This window comes from Pteropus vampyrus, unplaced genomic scaffold, assembly GCF_000151845.1.
Source record: "Pteropus vampyrus isolate Shadow unplaced genomic scaffold, Pvam_2.0 Scaffold453, whole genome shotgun sequence".
Taxonomy (NCBI): domain Eukaryota; kingdom Metazoa; phylum Chordata; class Mammalia; order Chiroptera; family Pteropodidae; genus Pteropus; species Pteropus vampyrus.
Genome location: NW_011889234.1, coordinates 349,114 through 366,609, shown reverse-complemented (window position 1 = coordinate 366,609; position 17,496 = coordinate 349,114).

Genomic DNA, 17,496 nt, shown 5'->3' with positions numbered 1-17,496 from the left:
TGCCTCTGCTTGTGGTCTAAGAACCAGCACCAGCATCGCCTCATCCTCAGAGATCAAACCTGCATGTTAACAAGATCCCTGCACCCAGCGAGTTTGAGAAGTAGGGCTTTAAGGAGCCTTCCCCACCCAGCAGGTGGCTAGGAGGACAGAGTAGGACTTAATTGTGTGGCCTCTGTGTAGAATCTATGGACTCATAGCTCGGCTCTCTTTTCAGCTGTGTGACCTTATCTACCACATAGGAAAATCTGAGAGTATAACAAGATACAGCAATAATCATGGTGCCTAGTAAATGCTCTTTAAAGGGCCCTTGTTTGGATTTGATGCGAGACCGACCAAGAGTGGCTCTTCTCTCTCACCACCACAGGGTGGCACTGTGTCACAACGTCCTTTCTTCGGCAGGTTTCTATTCTAACTGGCTGCCCCACAGGAAGCCAGAATTTGTCCTGAGACTTCCAGGTCTCTGTTTCGGATTACCAAGCACGACCCGGCAGGCTGGACACCAGTCCAAGCATTCATCTGACAGATAATGGGAAAACAGGCCTTAGGTTTGTGCCCAGTTGGAATGCAAAAGAAAGGTCAGCACAAAGTGTTGAATGAGGACTGTGTGAAAGTCGTGCAAGCAAGGGGCAAAGCTAAGGAGAAGGAATACAGTGATTTGTAAATCAGCTTCTGAATGACTTGGGCTCTTCACCACACAGATTCAAGCTATGGCTCTTGGCCAAACAAACGGTGTGAGACAGAGAGAGAGAGAGAGATTAGGCAATTAGGTGTAGATGGTGGGGGATTTGTTTAAGGGGTCGATTTCTAAAGTTTCTCAAACTTTAGTCTCCATCGCAGTCACCCATTAAAACACAGATTTAATCTGTTAAAACACACATTGCTGGGTTTCATCTTTAGAGTTTCTGCAGGTCAGTGGGGTGGCCTGGTCATTTGCGTTTCTAGCAGATTCCTAGATGATGCCGAGGCTCTGATCCGGGGCAGTTGTTTGAGCATCACTGCTTTAAACTTCTGAAAAGCTCTCTTGGCATCCCTCTCTTGGGAGGTGGGGAGGGGGTTCCCTGAGTGTGGTTTAGCCAACAGCCTCCTCTTCTCCCCCAAGGCAGCTGGGGCCCTTCGCAGCCCTTTCCAGTCCAACACCAACAAACTACTGAAACTTGCTGCAAAATCTTGGCTAGCTGGGCCTGTATTGATTTTGTTCTCAAAGCCTTTCAAGTGGCCGCTGCCTCTGTGGTCTTCCTGTAATGCCCAGTTACAAAACCCAGTGGCTTCCATGATGGTTGCTGCAGACTCTTGTCCTTCTGGAGAGAAACCTGGACTCCCAGGCCACTAGGGTCAGCCTTGTGTTTATCTTGAAACCCCAAGGTCTCAGGGGTCAACTCCTTTCACCGGCTTATTTAAAAGCCATATGGATAATGGCTAAGGGGAGTGGTCAAGGACTTGGGTCTCATCTCTAACTTCTTTTCCACCAGTTAACAAATATTGATCATGGCCCTGCTATGTGCAAGTGAGGAACAAAACCATACACAGTGTTCTCAGGACCTTTTCTAGTTCAGCACTGCTTGTTGGCTAGGTCAGGGGTAAAGGAAGTGAGATAACCTCAGCTGAGCCCAGCACCATTCTTGCCAATATTTAAACCAGGTCAATTCTTCCAGCCTAGTGCACCATTTAACTCTTGTGGTAGCTGAACTGTTTGCTAGTCCTGGTGGCTCAGTGAGGCCTCGGGAGGGCAGGAAGTTCTGGAAAGAAACCGAGACCCATGAGCCACTAGGGTCAGCCTTGTGTTGATCTTGGAACCCCAAGGTGTTAGAGCTCAGAAGTAAACATACTAAAGCAAGGTAGGTGGCCCAGCCAGGAGCCTGCAGCTGGGTTCCAGCTCCTACTCACCACTAATTGGCTGTGCAGCCTTAGGACAAGTCATTTACCTCTCTGTGCTGTTTTTGTTTGTCATTTTCTAATTTTTGTGGAAATAAGACCACAGTATCAGTGTGTTTTGAAATGTCACTTTCACAGTTTACTAAAAATTCTGCAGGCAGAAGTGAGGGGAGAAGCCACCAACCCAAAGTGGTAACTACTTTTTCTCAGTTTTTAAGCTAGCCTTTTACAGGTTTTATTTACATAAGAAATCCCCCTGCAAGATCCCCCACATACACCCCCACCCCTCACATCCACTTTTCCAGAAATAGGTTAGAATTCACAAAGGAGGGAAGTCTTGTAGTTACAAGTAAATAAACTTTTATTATATGTTTGAAAAATGATTCAAGTAGATATTTCGTAAGCAAGTGGAATAATAGTAAACAAGGTGAAATATATACTCTTGAAAAGAGATTTTGTATAAAACAAGGAGAATCTCAATAAACAAGGTAACACACACATCTACAAGAGCTCAGAGATACATTACGAATTTAATTTAAAAAAGGGATCGTGATCATTAGAGAATTGCAGATTAAAACAACAAGATACCACTACACACGCCTAAGAGAATGGCTAAGATTCAAAGCACTGACAACACCAAATGCTGATGAGAATGTGGAGCAGCAGGAACTCTCATTCATTGCTGGTGGGAATGCAAAATGGTACAGCCACTCTGGAAAACAGTTGGCAGTTTCTCACAGTTAAGAATATTCTTACCATGTAATCCAGCAATTGCGCTTCCATAAATTGAAAACTTATGTCCACACAAAAATTGCATATAAATGTTTACGGCATATTTATTCATAATTGTGAAAACTTGGAAGCAACCAAGATGCCCGTCAGTAGATGAAGGAATAAACGGTGGTATATCTAGATAACAGAATATTGTTCGGCTCTAAAAAGAATTGAGCTATCAAGCCATGAAAACACAGGGAGGAATGCTAAGTGCACATAACCAGGTGAAAGAAGACAATCTGGAAATGCTACACACTGAATGTTTCTAAATGTAAGACATTCTGGAAAAGGCAAAACTATGGAGACAGTAAAAAGATTAGGGGTTGAGGATAGGGATGAATGAATAGGTGGAGCACGGAGGATTTTTAGGGCAGTGAAACTACTCTGCATGATACTACAATGGTGGAATCATGTCTTTATACATTTGTCAAAACCCATAGTATGTATAACACCAAGAGTGAACCCTAACGTAAACTACGGACTTTGTGCCAAACTATGGATACTGTGCCAATGTAGGTTCTTAGGTTGTGACAAGTGTATCCCTCTGGTGAGGGATATTGATAGTGGGGGAGGATGTGTGTAGGTGGGGAAGGGTGGGGCAACAACAGTGTATGGGAACTCTGTACCTTCTGCTCAATTTTTCTGTAAACGAAGCACTGCTCTAAAAAAATAAAGTCTATTTAAAAAGGAGGGATCGTGGTATTCAAAATTTTTAACTTTTTGAACATCTGCCATAAAGTTCTTTTAATTATGGGGGATTACTTATTTTCATCATTACCATGTCTTGAAATACTCTTTTAAAATATTATTTTAATGCCTGTATACAATGCAAATATATAAATGTATCAGGATCTCTTTAATTATTTTCTGAATTTTGGATATTTGATTTCCTTTGCATGTGTGTTGCTATTATAAATAATACTGCATTCATATCAAATACTTACTGAAGGCTCGCTGTGTGCCAGGTACTATTAAAAGTACTTTGCAACTATTAACAAATATTTAATCTGGATAACATCCCTAAAATGTTTTACAATGCCCATGTGTATCAATGGGGAAACCGAGGCCCAGAAAAGTTGAATGGCAGAGCCAGGATTTGATCCATGCAATCAGGTTCCAGTACCTGTGCTCAAATCCAGCGTGCTAGGTTTAAATGTGTTGCCAGTCATTCCTTCTATTCTGGAAGAGGAATTCCCAGATGAAAAGGACATGGATGTTCTTCTCATGGCGCTTAATGTACGTGTTCGACCTGCATTCCAGAGAGCGTCATATTCCCCCTCCTCCTGCAGGGCTGAGGGGGCAGGCTCATCTCAGCATGGCCCACACTATTATATTTGTTCACATTTTTTAATCTGATAGGTTGAAAATGAGATTTCATGATGGCTTGAATTTTCATTTCTTTGATTTCTAGGACACCTCAGCATTTCTCTTAGGTTTACTAGTCATTTGTTTGTTTCAGCAAATAAGCTGATGTGTCATTTGTCTTTATTTTCCATTAAGATTTTATTTTAATGTTTTTCTTAGAGAGCTGAATAACTCTATATACATTGACTAGCAAATCTTTGCCTGTTATATTTATTGAACCATTTTTCTCAGTTTATGAAGTTTCATTTTATTCAAAGTGTTGTTTCATAATCAGTCATTTTTCATTTTTTATAGTAAAATCTATTCCCCCTCCCCAACCCACAAACCGTGCTTTCTTTATTCCTTACTCCTTAGAAAGTATTGGGCCCAAGAGAATCAGTTTTCCCCTGGATCTAGGGCTTGTAAAGCAGGTCCCATAACTTCTTCCTTCTCTGGATCCACAAGTCTCCAAAACTCCACACAAACTAACATACAAACCCTATCCAGAAGTTCCGGTGGCAGCCCGTGCCGTGATGCTGAGCTCAAGGCTCCCCTCCTTGTAAACCAGGTATTTGTGAGTTGGGAGCTACCTATGTTCTAGAAAGGTTTTAACATAGACAGTTGAAACAAAAAAGCATGTTCATCCTTTGAGGACCTGATGGGCATGAAGGTCAACTACAGCCCTAACTACAAGAGAAGCGGGGAGAGAAGGCCTGACCTCAGCAGTGGTCTTTGCATTCCACCAAGTAATTGTTGCCTCACATTCATGTTGGATGGGATTTCCCAAGGAGAAAGGAAAGGCAGAGGCTGGGCAGCCAAAAATTCAACAACCGTCCTTTACAGAGGAAGGCCAGCCAATCAGTCTCTAAGGCTGTGCTCACTGACCAGAGGTGGAAAGTGTTCAAGGGGCAACAGGGGGCTTCAACCCATAGTAACAGGTCTCCAGGAGGCAGCAATGGAGGCTCTCAGAGGAAGCTTTATCCCGGTGACTCCTAATCAGGGACAATTTTGGCAATATCTGAGGACATTTTGGGTTGTCACAACTTAGGGGAGGGTGTTATTGGCATCTAGTGGGTAGAGGCCAGGGATGCTGCTAAACATCCTGCCATGCACAGAACACCCTCACCTCCTTGCCTCAGACCCAAAGAATTATCTGGACCAAAATGTCAACAGTGCTGAGGTTGTAACAACTGCTTTGTCTAGAGGTCCTCACAGGTCATGTTAGCTCACCATACCTGTCTGCTTACAGAGGACAACAGCCCAGGCACTTGGCCAGAATTCAGGGCCAGACTCCACTCCCACAGCCAGGGTAGGAGAAAGGAGCAGTGATTGAAAAGGGGAAGCAACCATCCTAAGCAACTAGAGCTCCTGTGCAGGTTATGATGACTGAGACAAAGGAATGAGACTGGATAGGGATGTGTTTGCTAACTTAACTAAACACAGGATGCTGGCACAGGCAGATGCTAGAGATCGGGCAGGATGGCCCAAGAGGCCGGGGTGGGCTGGGACCAGAGGTGAGAATCTGTGACTTCAGCTCCAGAGAGAAGAGAGACGAAGGATAAGGAACTGTAGGTGAGACTGCTGGTTTCCAGTCAGAACTTGAAATCAACAGTTTAGTCCTTGAGTCTTGTCTCAGTTAGGTTAGAGTTTCCTTAAACACACCATGGGGGGGGGGGGGGGGTCAGGAGAGCAACACGAGATCTCCAGTGTGGCAGGAGTTTGTATAATGGGGAAATAAGACAAATATCTATTTGTTTTCGAGCAAATATCTATTTGTTTTCAAGCAAAAATTAAAGCTCAGCATAATCTTCTTTTGGAGGAATATCATTTTAAGAAGTGTAGAGAAGCCTATTAATAGACTTAACTCCTCCAAGTTCTCTCTAGTTTCTGACAGGTACAGATGGTGCTAATTTTTATGGCATACCTTACATTTGCAAAATGCTTTTTCATAACACTTTTCAGAGTGCTTAGCAAGTTTTAGCATCTCAGCAACCCTACGAGGTGGGCACTAGCATTCCCATCGGACAGGCAAGGAAACCGAGGCATGGAAAGGCCACGCTGCTCACCTACAGCCACAGGTTAGCTAGTGACTGCTGTGTGCCACCAGGGCCCCCTTGTTCTCCTTTTATAGGAAACATCGAGGTCGGTTCCAAGGGGCTTTTGAGAACACTTAGGTACTGTGACCTGGGCACTTTTCCCTTTCTGTTGTTTTACTTGTGGTGAGCATACTCTCCTCCTCCTGGCTGCCCTCTCACACTTGAGTTTGGCACACTTTCCCCTTTGGAGAAAAACAATCTCTTAGCAGTCATCTACTTACAATTTGTCTCACGTGGCCAGGAGCTGCTTAGCAGCTGCTGATTTTTGTGAAAGGCTGAATTAAACCAAAGGAGGAGTTTGCCTTAGGAAGATTCAAGTGTGGAGAGAAAGTCCCAGGAATTGGCTTCCATTTGAGGAGTAGTAAACTGTCCTAACCTTCATTTTACTAAATTGGTGCTAAATGCTATTGGGAACACATTTGTTTCATTTTTTTCTCCTTGAGATGGATTTCTTTTAATTCTAGATTTATGTTAAACTAGTGTATAATTGTTTGGAATTTTTTTTTGGAATTATTAATAATCCATTCAAGATTGTTCAAGGGGCAACTATTTTAGCATTGGAAAATATTTATATATATCTTAGGGAGTTATTATTCTGGATACAACTATAAGTAAAATAAAACTATAAGTATATAGTTTTAATTACAAGAAATATATTCTAAACAGCAATTGTACATTTATTCACATTCTTCTTGATTTTTGAGTCAGATTCCCTTCAAGTTTTCCAAATATTTTACATGCCCACCAGCAGTATATAAGAGTTCTAGTTACTCCATGACCTTACCAAAATTTGGTAAGACCAGTTTTTAAAATTTTAGACATTCTAATATGTGTGTAGTTCTACATCATTGTAGTTTTAATTTGCATTTCCCTAATGACTAACAATGTTGAGCATCTTCTCTGAGCATATTTGTATCTTCCCTAATGAAAGGATTGTTTAAATCTTTGCAAAAGTACACTTTTGCACAGTGATCTGGTGCCCTGTGTGATTGATTTGTCAACAACCATAGTGCCGTGACCTGCTGGTTGAGACGCTGATTCAACCCCTCTAAGTGTACGATCAAATCTTAGTATTGATAAAAGCTAACATTTATGGGGTGCGTATGACATGCCAAGCCCTGTGCTAAGTGTTTTATGCATGTTAATTCACAACTTGACCGAAATCACACAGCCAGTTCAGTGGTAGAGCTAAGACTCAAGGAGTTGTGTGGGGATGTGGGAGAGAGGAACAGAAAGCAGCATCAGTGGGCAGCGTTGAGAGTTCATCTGTGGTTTCTCTATACCTTAAGTAGACAGGGGATAGATGTTGGAATTGACTCAGAATCCCAAGTTTCGCCAAGTGCAGAGGACCAGTGACTGACCTGGTAGAAGTGATTGATGAAGTGGCCTTGGCTGATAGAGAAGGGGCTGAAGACAGAAGGGAGAGGAGCAATGAGGGTATTGGAGAGCTCTGAAAGGGCAAGAGAGTGCTGAAAATATGGATGGCTTTAGGTAAAGTGGGATGTAGGAATTGGGAAATTCAGAGGTGGTGAGGTTCCTGGTGCTGATGGGATCCAGGGCACAAAGAGGTTTGATGATAGGAATCAGAATTGGAGGGAGGTGTCACTGGATGGCTTGAGTCTCAAAAGATATATTCACTTATCTTTATTTTCTTCTAGAGAAAATCCTGACATTTAGATGTACTTGAGCTATTTCCTATTTTTTATTCATATATTATTTTTACTTAATAAAATCTATCAATCCTTTCCCCTGGTTTTGGGTGATGCTTTAGGGTGATCAGCTATCCCAGTTTGCCTAGGACCATCCCAGTTTTAGCTGAAAGTCCCACATCCTGGAAAACTCCTCATTCCTGGATGGTTGGTCATCCCTAAAGCCATGGATTCTCTCTTTCTTCAATGATTACATATAGCGTTCCAATTGGTTCTCTTTTCATTTTCATCTCTCTTCTCTCCTACTGAATTTATTCTGAAATCCAGCTCTGATTGTTCTACTCCTTATTAACTGCAGCACAAAAGAACGAACCTCACAGACTGGTAGGAACTTACCTCTTCAATTCTAATTCCATTACTCCCTTCAGGTGCCCAATGTTCTAGCCACCTCGACTTAAACATAATACCCCAAACACTCTCCACCCCAGGCTTTCCTATCTCAGGCATCTGTTCAAGGTCTTTTCCTTCTCTGAATTGTCTCTCCCTTCCCAGCTTGCCCACATCCCATTCTTCCTTTCAGATCCTTCTTTGATGTAACCTGGTCCTGAAGACTTATTCCTTAGATATTCATAGAACTCTGAGCTCCTCTATTAACTATAACAAGATAGCAAGTGTTAGGCTATCAGGCACCAACTGGCAACAACAAACAAGCAAAAAATAGTCATGGGTAGATCCACGTTCAGGCATGGTTGGATTATAGGGATTAAACCAAGTCATCTAGAGTCTGTCTCTCTTCTTCCATCTCTCACCTCCAGGTGACCTCTCTCCTTGGGCAGGTTCTCCCCTCATAGCTGTAAGACAGCATCAACAGCTTATTGGGCTTCATTACTCCAAGGAGTGGAAAAAGAGTGGGCATCATTGTTCCATCATCCCTAAAAGAAGTCTCAAGACATCCTCTGATTGAACTACCTTATTGCATCACTAGCCAGAAGGATAAGCAAGGTCACGTGGTGGCACAGGTGGTGGGTGTACACTGCACAACACTGGGAGGCCCCATTCACGCAGACTGCACCACCAGCTGCGGGACTGAGAAAGTCCCTTCACATTTCTGGGCCTCAATTTATTCTTCAATCGGGCAAGAGTGGCAGATGGTTTCGGTAACTTCCAGTTGTACAGATCCACTATTCTATTGTTCTGTGACTCTCTCAGGCTTAATAGTATTTTATTGGCTTAGCCTCTTAAGCTCTTTTTCCTCTATGGTCATCTTCTTCCAAAAAAAACAAGTGGGTATGAGGTCTTCTTTAAAAGAGCAAGCAAAGAAGCCCAAAGAAATTAAGATGTGAAAATTCTCAATTTCATATAGCCACTGGTTGTATTCTGTTTTGGGCAACAAGCTATGATGTGGCCACAATTTGCATTATATACTAAATGTTCTATGTGTATTAACTGGTCTGGTTTCTCCTAGCAACCCTTATGAAACAAGCATACTGTACTTGTTATTTCTTCCCATTTTTTAAATCAAGTAAAAATAAAGTCTGGAAAGGTGATGGAAGTTGCTCAAGGCCACACATTTATTGGATTTGAACCTATGTTTGCTGGGCTCCAAAGGTTTGCTCTGAATCAATATGCAGAATCACCCACTAGTCAGAGTCGGCATTGGAGCTCGTAGATTCTCAGCCAGGGCTCCTTTCCTTAGAGAGTAATGTGTCCGTGTGTGCAAGAAAGTGGATGTTTTCAAGAAAGATTCAAGTTTATAACAATTTTACATTTGGAAAATGTATTTTTATAACAGAAAATACAGAAAATAAAATTCAATAAAATATTCTTGGCAAATGGGGATACACAGATGAGAAGTGCTTTTGAACGTATCAGAATCTTGGGTGGGGAGTAAACTTGAGATTTTTATGTTGATCTAAAGAAGACATAGTTTTTTTAAAAGTTAAGAAACACAGATGCTTTCTCTCAGTCTCTGTTTCACCGCCCAGGGCTATGTGTGTTCTAGGAACCTTTCACAGTGAGGCCTGGTTGAGCAGCGGAACCGGCCTCCGGAGGGAACAGTGCATGGGCTGTGAGTCAGGCAGCCTCTTCCCCCAGCACCGTTTACCTGGGTCTTTGTTCAACCCTGGTGTAACAGGAACCACACAATGCAAACATGATCAAAGAGACCTTCCTCTGGGTCACTGCAGAGAATGAGAACTTTTTATCTGAAAACATCACGTTAAAGAAGGGGCACCATGCAAGTCAGTGGAAGACTCTTCTGAGGCAAAGAGAAATGAAGGCAGTCTGCGTCCTGGCCGTGGGGCCCCATCTCTTCGTGGTTATAGAATCATGAATAATTTTCTTGTATTCCAGCTCACTGGTCAGCGGGTGGTACACTGACCTATTTATTTGCAGACCTAGATTTTTCTGTATAAAACTGGAGACTTTATTCTGGCCTTGGCTTGAACTGGTACTTGCTACCCATAAATCCTACCTGAATTTGTCTATGAATTTGGTGGGAGTCATTGTGTGATCAACCAGATACCTTTAGTACTCCTCCTGGCACATTAGGATTATACTTCCTTGCCCCTTGAAGTCAGGTGCGGCTACATCTCTTATGCTGGTGAGTAAAAGTGAACAGAACCGAGGCATGTCAGTGCCAGGTAGAAGTTGTAAAAGCCAGTGCACAGATTCACAGTCTCTCTCTGGCAAAGCAACAGGCAACATCTGAGGCAGGGCAGCTCGCTCCATTGGCTTGGGCCCCTGAATGACTGTTATGAGCAGATTCTCCCTGCTTATACCTGATGGATGTGCGACATGAAAGAGAAACAAACCTCTGTTCCTTCAAGCCACTATGATGCTGAGCTTATTTGTTAACACAGCATAATCTCGTGAAACCTGATTGACCCAAATTCCTATTCACTCCAAGACTGGTACCACCACGCACCTCAGTAATTAATTATATAGTGGTTTCCTTTAATTTATCATTATTTCAGGCATTTTAAGCTTGCCCCTACTCATTTGAAACCAAGCTTCACATCTTATATTTCCACACCTTTCACAATAGTTCAGGGTAATGGTTAAGTATTCTGGCTTTAGTAGTTTAGTGGTCCAAATCCCAGGTCTATACAGTGTAAACTGTATATCTGTGATATAATCTGATCAAGCCTCAGTTTCCTTGTTTCTAAAATGGGGATAACAAGGTCTACCTCCTAGAATGGCTGGAAGATTGGAAAGTGCCTGGCATACCGTAAGAGCTTGATTATTTAGCTATGACAGTGCTGACCACACAGGAGGTGCTGAAATGCTACCTGACTGGCCTTATTAGCAAGATTTTCTAACTTTGGGCCAGGAGCCATAGCAACTTATAAGTCCTCCCTTACAACTGACAAGTCCTCAAATATTTGGAGACAGCTCTCATGCGCATTAATCATATTCTTTTAATATAACAGCATCAATCAAAGCCACAATGAGCTACCATCACACCTACTAGGATGGCCATAATTAAAAAGTCAGGAATAACAAGTGCTGGTGAGGATGTGGAGAAACTGGAGCTCTCACACACTGCTATGGGAATGTAAAATAATATAGTAGTTTTGGCAAACAGCCAGGCATTTCCTCAATACGTTATTATATGACCCAACAATTCAAATCCCAGGTATATTTACGGCAGATTTATAAGAGCCAAGAAATAGAAACAACTCAAAAGTCTATCAGCTGATGACTAGATAAGCAAAATGTGGTATATCCATACGATGGAATATTATTTGGCCATAAAAAAGAATGAAGTACTGACGTAAGCTACAACATGGATAAACTTTGAAAACATTATGCTAAGTTAAAGAAGCCAGTTACAAAATTGTATGATTCCATTTATATGAAATTTCTAGAATAGGCAGATCGTAGAGACAGAAAGTAGATTGCCAGGGGCTAATCTTGGGGGGCTTGGGAGATAATAACTTGGGGGGGCTTGAGTGATAATGGCTAAAGGGTAGGGGGTTTCTTTATGGGATGATGGAAATGTTCGGTGAATTAGTGGTGATAGTTACAGAATATTGTGAATATACTAAAAGCTACTAAACTGTATACTTTAAAAGGATGAATTGCATGGTATGTGAATTTTATCCCAAATTAAAAAATAACGTTGTCATCATCAAAGCACAGGTAGGCTCCTCTCTGCATGAGGCTTTTCTAGCTGCAGGATATTTAGATATTCATATGGCATGTATGGTTAGAAGCTTACAACAAAAGGTAGCAATGAATTGGGCAGACATGGGTGATCGGGTAAACAGCACTTCTCTAGAAGAACCTACTTGTCAGAAAGGGCACCTTGGAGCCTCTCGGAAAAGCTCTGCAGGAAGCGGCCCAGTTCTGACCTCTCCGGGAACCTGGGAGGTGGAGTCAGTGACCCCTCAACTGAAAATCTGTGCAAACACACGGATGGTTCAGCCAGCAGTTTCTGAAGCCAGGTTCTTTTATGTGGCTAAAGAGGAAGGCAGGTGGGATGTTGGAAGTGGGAGGATGGCAGAAAGGGCAAAGCCAAAATAGATGACACGTTAGCCACACTGAGGTTGCCTTTGAAAGTCAATGAATAAGGCAGTCAGTGTTCAGTGGTCAACTTGCCCCCCTGCATATTTTACAGTGCTATATCCTGGGATGGCAGACAATGCCGGCTGCCAGCTGTTCTCAAAGTATATTCTCTGGTCATTGGCATCAACTGGGAAAATGGTGAAGGGGAGGAAAAGGACAAATCTGAGATTTAACAAGCACTCCAGGTGATTCTGATGCACACTAAAGTTTGAAAACCACTGACTTATACACTGTCTGTTTTTACCTTCTCCCTCACTAACAGACCCTGGTTTTGTTTGGAATGACATGTGCATGTTTTGCAGCTGGAGTCACCATGTCACATAGTTCCGTTGAGCGAGATGCAAATTAAAGTCACTGAGCGGGGTTTCTGAGAAAGTTCTGCTGGCCTGAGGCTTTTACCCATTGCTTTTCTTCTTTTTCCTCCCTGGACTTTGGATAAAATGCTGGAGGGTTTGCATCCATCTTGGGAGCATGAACACAAGGGTCACATGCTCAGGGTGGGGGAGCAGAAAGACTGAAAGAGGCAGGGCTACTGAGAACATGAAGGGTCGCTGCACCTGCCCTCGCCTGCTTACCTCTAGTCTAGACTTGTGATGTTAGGAAATTTAAACCCTTAATTTGTATGAACTGTTCTCCAGATTCCTGTAATTTGCAGCTGAAGCCAATCTCGAACTGGTGTACCTGGGGATAGGGAGTTCTGAAAACACCTTTGAGAAGTGTGAGATTTTTCTCTTGCTGAAACCAAGCACATGGGCTGTTGTATAGATGAGGTGCCAAAGTTAAGAGCTAGATTTCTGGTTTCACTTTCCCAATACCTGTAGTTGGCAAGCTGAAGACACAAGAGAGCCAATGGTGCAGTTCCCATTCAAGTCTACAAGCTTGATAACCAGGAGAGTTGATGGTGTAAGTTCTAGTCTGAAAGCTGACAGCCTTGAGACCAAGAAGAGCCAATATTTCAGTTGGAGTCCAAGGGCAAGAAAAGACTAATGTACTAGCTCAAACAGTCAGATAGGAGGAGTTCCCTTTTAGTCATCAGAGGGTCAGCTTTTTTTGTTCTATTCCGACTTTCAACTGATTGGATGAGGCCCACCAATACTAGGGGGGACAATCTGATTTATTCAGTCAATTGATTGAAATGTCAATCTCATCTAAAAAGACCCTCACAGACACATCCAGAATAATGTTTGACCAAACGCCTGGGCACCCCGTGGCCCAGTCAAGTTAACACATAAAATTAATCATCACAGTACCTCATAAGCTAGCAGGGGGCTAGAAGTAGAAATGAAAGGCCCCACTACTTCCTCATCAAAAATCTGGTCCTCATCCTTGACCTTTCTGTGAGCACACAGAATTGTCACCTCTCACTGTGTAATCAGTTACTAGGTCCTATCAATACTTTCTGTTCTTCTCACTCCAACTCCAATGCCACCAGCTGGGCCCAGGCCACCATCATCTTTCACCTGTGACAGTTGAGGATAGTGATTTCTCATCCTCATTCTTCTAAGACTAACACCCATGGCCTCCCTCATCTCATTTACTGTCCCCTTGGGTGACAGGGGTCCATGTTTCCATTGGGTAGAGCTAAATAGTGAAAAGACCATCATAAGTGCTGGGGATTCAGCCTCTTCTTGCCCTGATTCTGCAGAGGAGACCAAAGCTTGGGTGGGCTGTCTCAAGGCCTAGACTGGAAGGAGCAAGTGGGCAGGCAGTGCTAGGAAACCCATTTGGCCCTCACGACCAAGGCTTGTTCTCCAACAGCTTCATTAGGAATGAAGGTGATATCTGACCTTCACTAGGAGGCCTGCTGTATCTATTTCTCAAAGTATTTCAGAGTGAGCACAGAGAAGAAAGGGTACTATGCTTTGACCCCCTAAATCCCAACAAACAAGAGCACTGTTCTAGATTTCTAATAGGTTTTGATTTCCTTTTTCTGCACTGTGGCCAAAGGGATCCTCTGGCATGTAAATCCAGTCACTTACTCTCCCTGCACAAAACCGTACTATGGCATCTGGCTTCCCACAGGATAAAGCCAAACCCTTTGACAGGGCATAGAGGACCCTTCATGATCTGGTCCCTGCTTGGCTCTCTAGACTCACTTCTTCTCACTTCTTCTCTCGCTCTCTCTGCTTGTTGGGCAGTCATGGAATTGTGTTACTGAGATCTCCTTCTGCAGGGAGCAGGATTGACTGAGAGCCTCAGCTTCCACTGTTCCAGACACTTCACTGTGTTCACACCAAGGCCACACATCCTCTGAGCTACTCCCAGCCAAGGACTGAGCACAATAGGTTCTAGATTAGACCCATTCCTCCTTGTGGTGGATTCCTCTGAGGGACATCTTTGGCTCAGGGACTCCCCATCAGCCTGGCTAAAACTTTCTTAAACTGTACTGTAGTCTGAAACTCCTCCCCAATCCTCCATCTTTCCCTAGCTCCTTTCACAGGTATCAGACAGGCATCATGGTTAAAAAGCTCCCCGTGCCTCTTCCTCTTCCATCATTTTGTTCTTCATAGGATGTTCTCCCAAGAAATCTCTTGCATATCTAATCGCTTCTTGGCTTCTGCCGCTCAGAGGACCCAAACAAACATACTTGCCATATTGAATTACTTCCTCTTCTGCTCTCCTCCCCCGGCCTTTGCACATGCTATTCCCTCCATCTGGAAGATCTTCTTCTCTCCCTGACTCTTTCTTTGGCCAACCCCTAGTCATCCTTCAGGATCCAGCTTAGAGGTCACTTCATACATCGGAGACATTTATCAATGGCTCACTATGGTCCAGGCATTGTTCTATGTACTGGAGATAAAGTAAAGAATAAAGAATAGTAGATCAAGTTCCTGCTCTTATCAAGTTCATTTTATAGTATGTAAATGGTCAATGGACATATTTTCCAAAACGGATTCATAGTATAACGATGGAGAGTATAAATACTATAAAGAAAATAAAGCAGGATAAGGTATGGAATAATGAAGGGGGTGAATTGGGAGGGGTTATTTTAGACAGAAAGATCAGGGAAGGTTCCTTGGGAGGAGATGACAATAACAGGAGGGGGTGAGTCATGCAGGTAACTGCAGGAAGATATTTCCAGCCAGGGGAGAGATTCCAGACAGCAGGAGGGAGGATGCTGGAGCTGACAATCCCAACTCTGGGGCAGTGGCCCTCGTGTGTGCTCCTGCAGCATCTCCTGCATCCCTAGCAGAGTGCACACGTACTAGTTAATACATCTGGGTTAAGTCCTTTGCCTCTCCTCTGGACAGTAACCCCGAGTGGGGGGTCCTGGTCGACAGGCTAATAGGTTAGCACTTTACCCCTAGAGCCTGGCATAGCTTCATAATGGTAATAGCTATCATTTAAAGGAGCCCTTGCCTGGCTCTGCTAAAAGTTTTACTGGCATTTTCTCACTTAATATTCCTAAGAGCAAAGTAAGTAGCATTATCATCCCCAGCGTATAGGGCCACAATGGGCCCCTTCATGCTTTCTCGGTAGGGATAGAATTTAAATCGCTCGACAGCTATACAGCTGAAAATATATAACAAAATGTATAAATAGGAGTTAGGCTTTGAAGTCAACCATGCCCAGGGCTTAGCCATCATACCCAATGGCCCTGCCATTTTTTTAAGTTAAAAATTATTGGGTGACATTGATCAACAAAATTTAAGAAGTTTCAAGTGTACAATTCAACAGTATGCCGTATATTGCATTATGTGTTCACCATCCATAGTTAGATTTCCTTCCTTCACCACATATTTGACCCCCCTTTCCCCTATCTATCTCCCCCGTCCTGTTTCTAACTAGAGGTGGCGCCAGGCACTCAGCTCGGAGGCAGGGAGCCGCCCCAGGTGCTCCGTGTGATTTTTTCTAAGGCAAGGTTCTCCTAGAACACAGGCTCGGAGGGACCTTTAGAAGATCCACCCCACCCCTTGCACCAAGGAGACTGAGCTGGAAGGCTGAGATGATTTCAAGGCCACCTTACTGTTTGCTCTTTCCTGTTCCTTAATCCAAGCTTGACAGTGAAGATTGCAAAAGCCAAGGCCTGGTACCACTCGACTGAGAATACGTGTTGCTGTGAAGACAGTTGTATAAAGAGAAGATGCGGTTCATGGCCTAGCATTGCCCACACCCAGCTGGATCTCTGCCGCGGTGATGTCAGCCTCCTGGCCATACTGGTGAGCCTGGCAACGCTTGCTTGCTCTTTGCCTTAACATTGCTCTTCTACTTGCTGCCATGCCAACTGGCTCGGATGTGCCCACCACTCCCTGCCACTTTGGCAGTTTCTCTGGAGCTCCTTCGGCCATGGTACCAAAAATCCAGTCATTGACGCAAGAGAGGCTGCATCGGGCCCCACTGTTTTACAGAAGTGGAAACTGAGTCCCAGAGAGATGATGTGACTTACCCAAGGTTCCAAGGCTAGTTGGTGCCCAGTCCTGAGCAAGGCCCCAAGTCAGTGGTTTCTTTTTTCTTTTCTGACTGCAGCCTCCTACCTGGCTCCCTTATCCAGTGACCTTCTGTGCTGCTTCCCACTGCAGACTCGGAGAAACCTCTCAGTCCTTGCCCGAGGCCCCACACCGGCCCTGCCCACCATTGCTCATGCCCAGCCCGTGCCTCTCAGTCTGCAGTCTTGCCCCCTCCACTCCGTTCTCCACCCTGAAACCTTAACTGTGACCCTGGCCAGGCCCTCAACTCCCCAGATCCAGGTCACACCCACAAGATGAAGGGTAAAATGAAGGACACTTAGCCTATTCAATATTTCTCAGGGATTTTTTTTTTTTTTTTTTTTTTTTTTTTTTTTGCAGAGGGCATTGAGGTGGTAGATATTGAATGGCTACACAATTCATTATTATTTTCCACCCCCTGAGAGCAAGGGAGTCACTGTCCCCTTGGTTCCCTATAGCCACAGCTGCAGGTCTCAACTCAGGACTGGGGAAAGATGCCAGGAATATTCACCCCATGGCACAAGGGGGATAATCAGCAGTAGGTGTTCTTTGTGTTCTAGCTACTTATTACTACACGTAGATACTTGTAGCTTCACAGGCAAAAGCATGAGAAGCCTAGTTCCATAAATGCATTTACTGTATTACATTCAAGGGTTAGCGGTGAGCCTTCATGATGAGGGCAGATTCCAACCTGCACCAAAACCCTGGCAGCTGTTGGTTCATTTGGTTGTTAACCCATCCACCCCTCCCTCCCTTCATCCATCC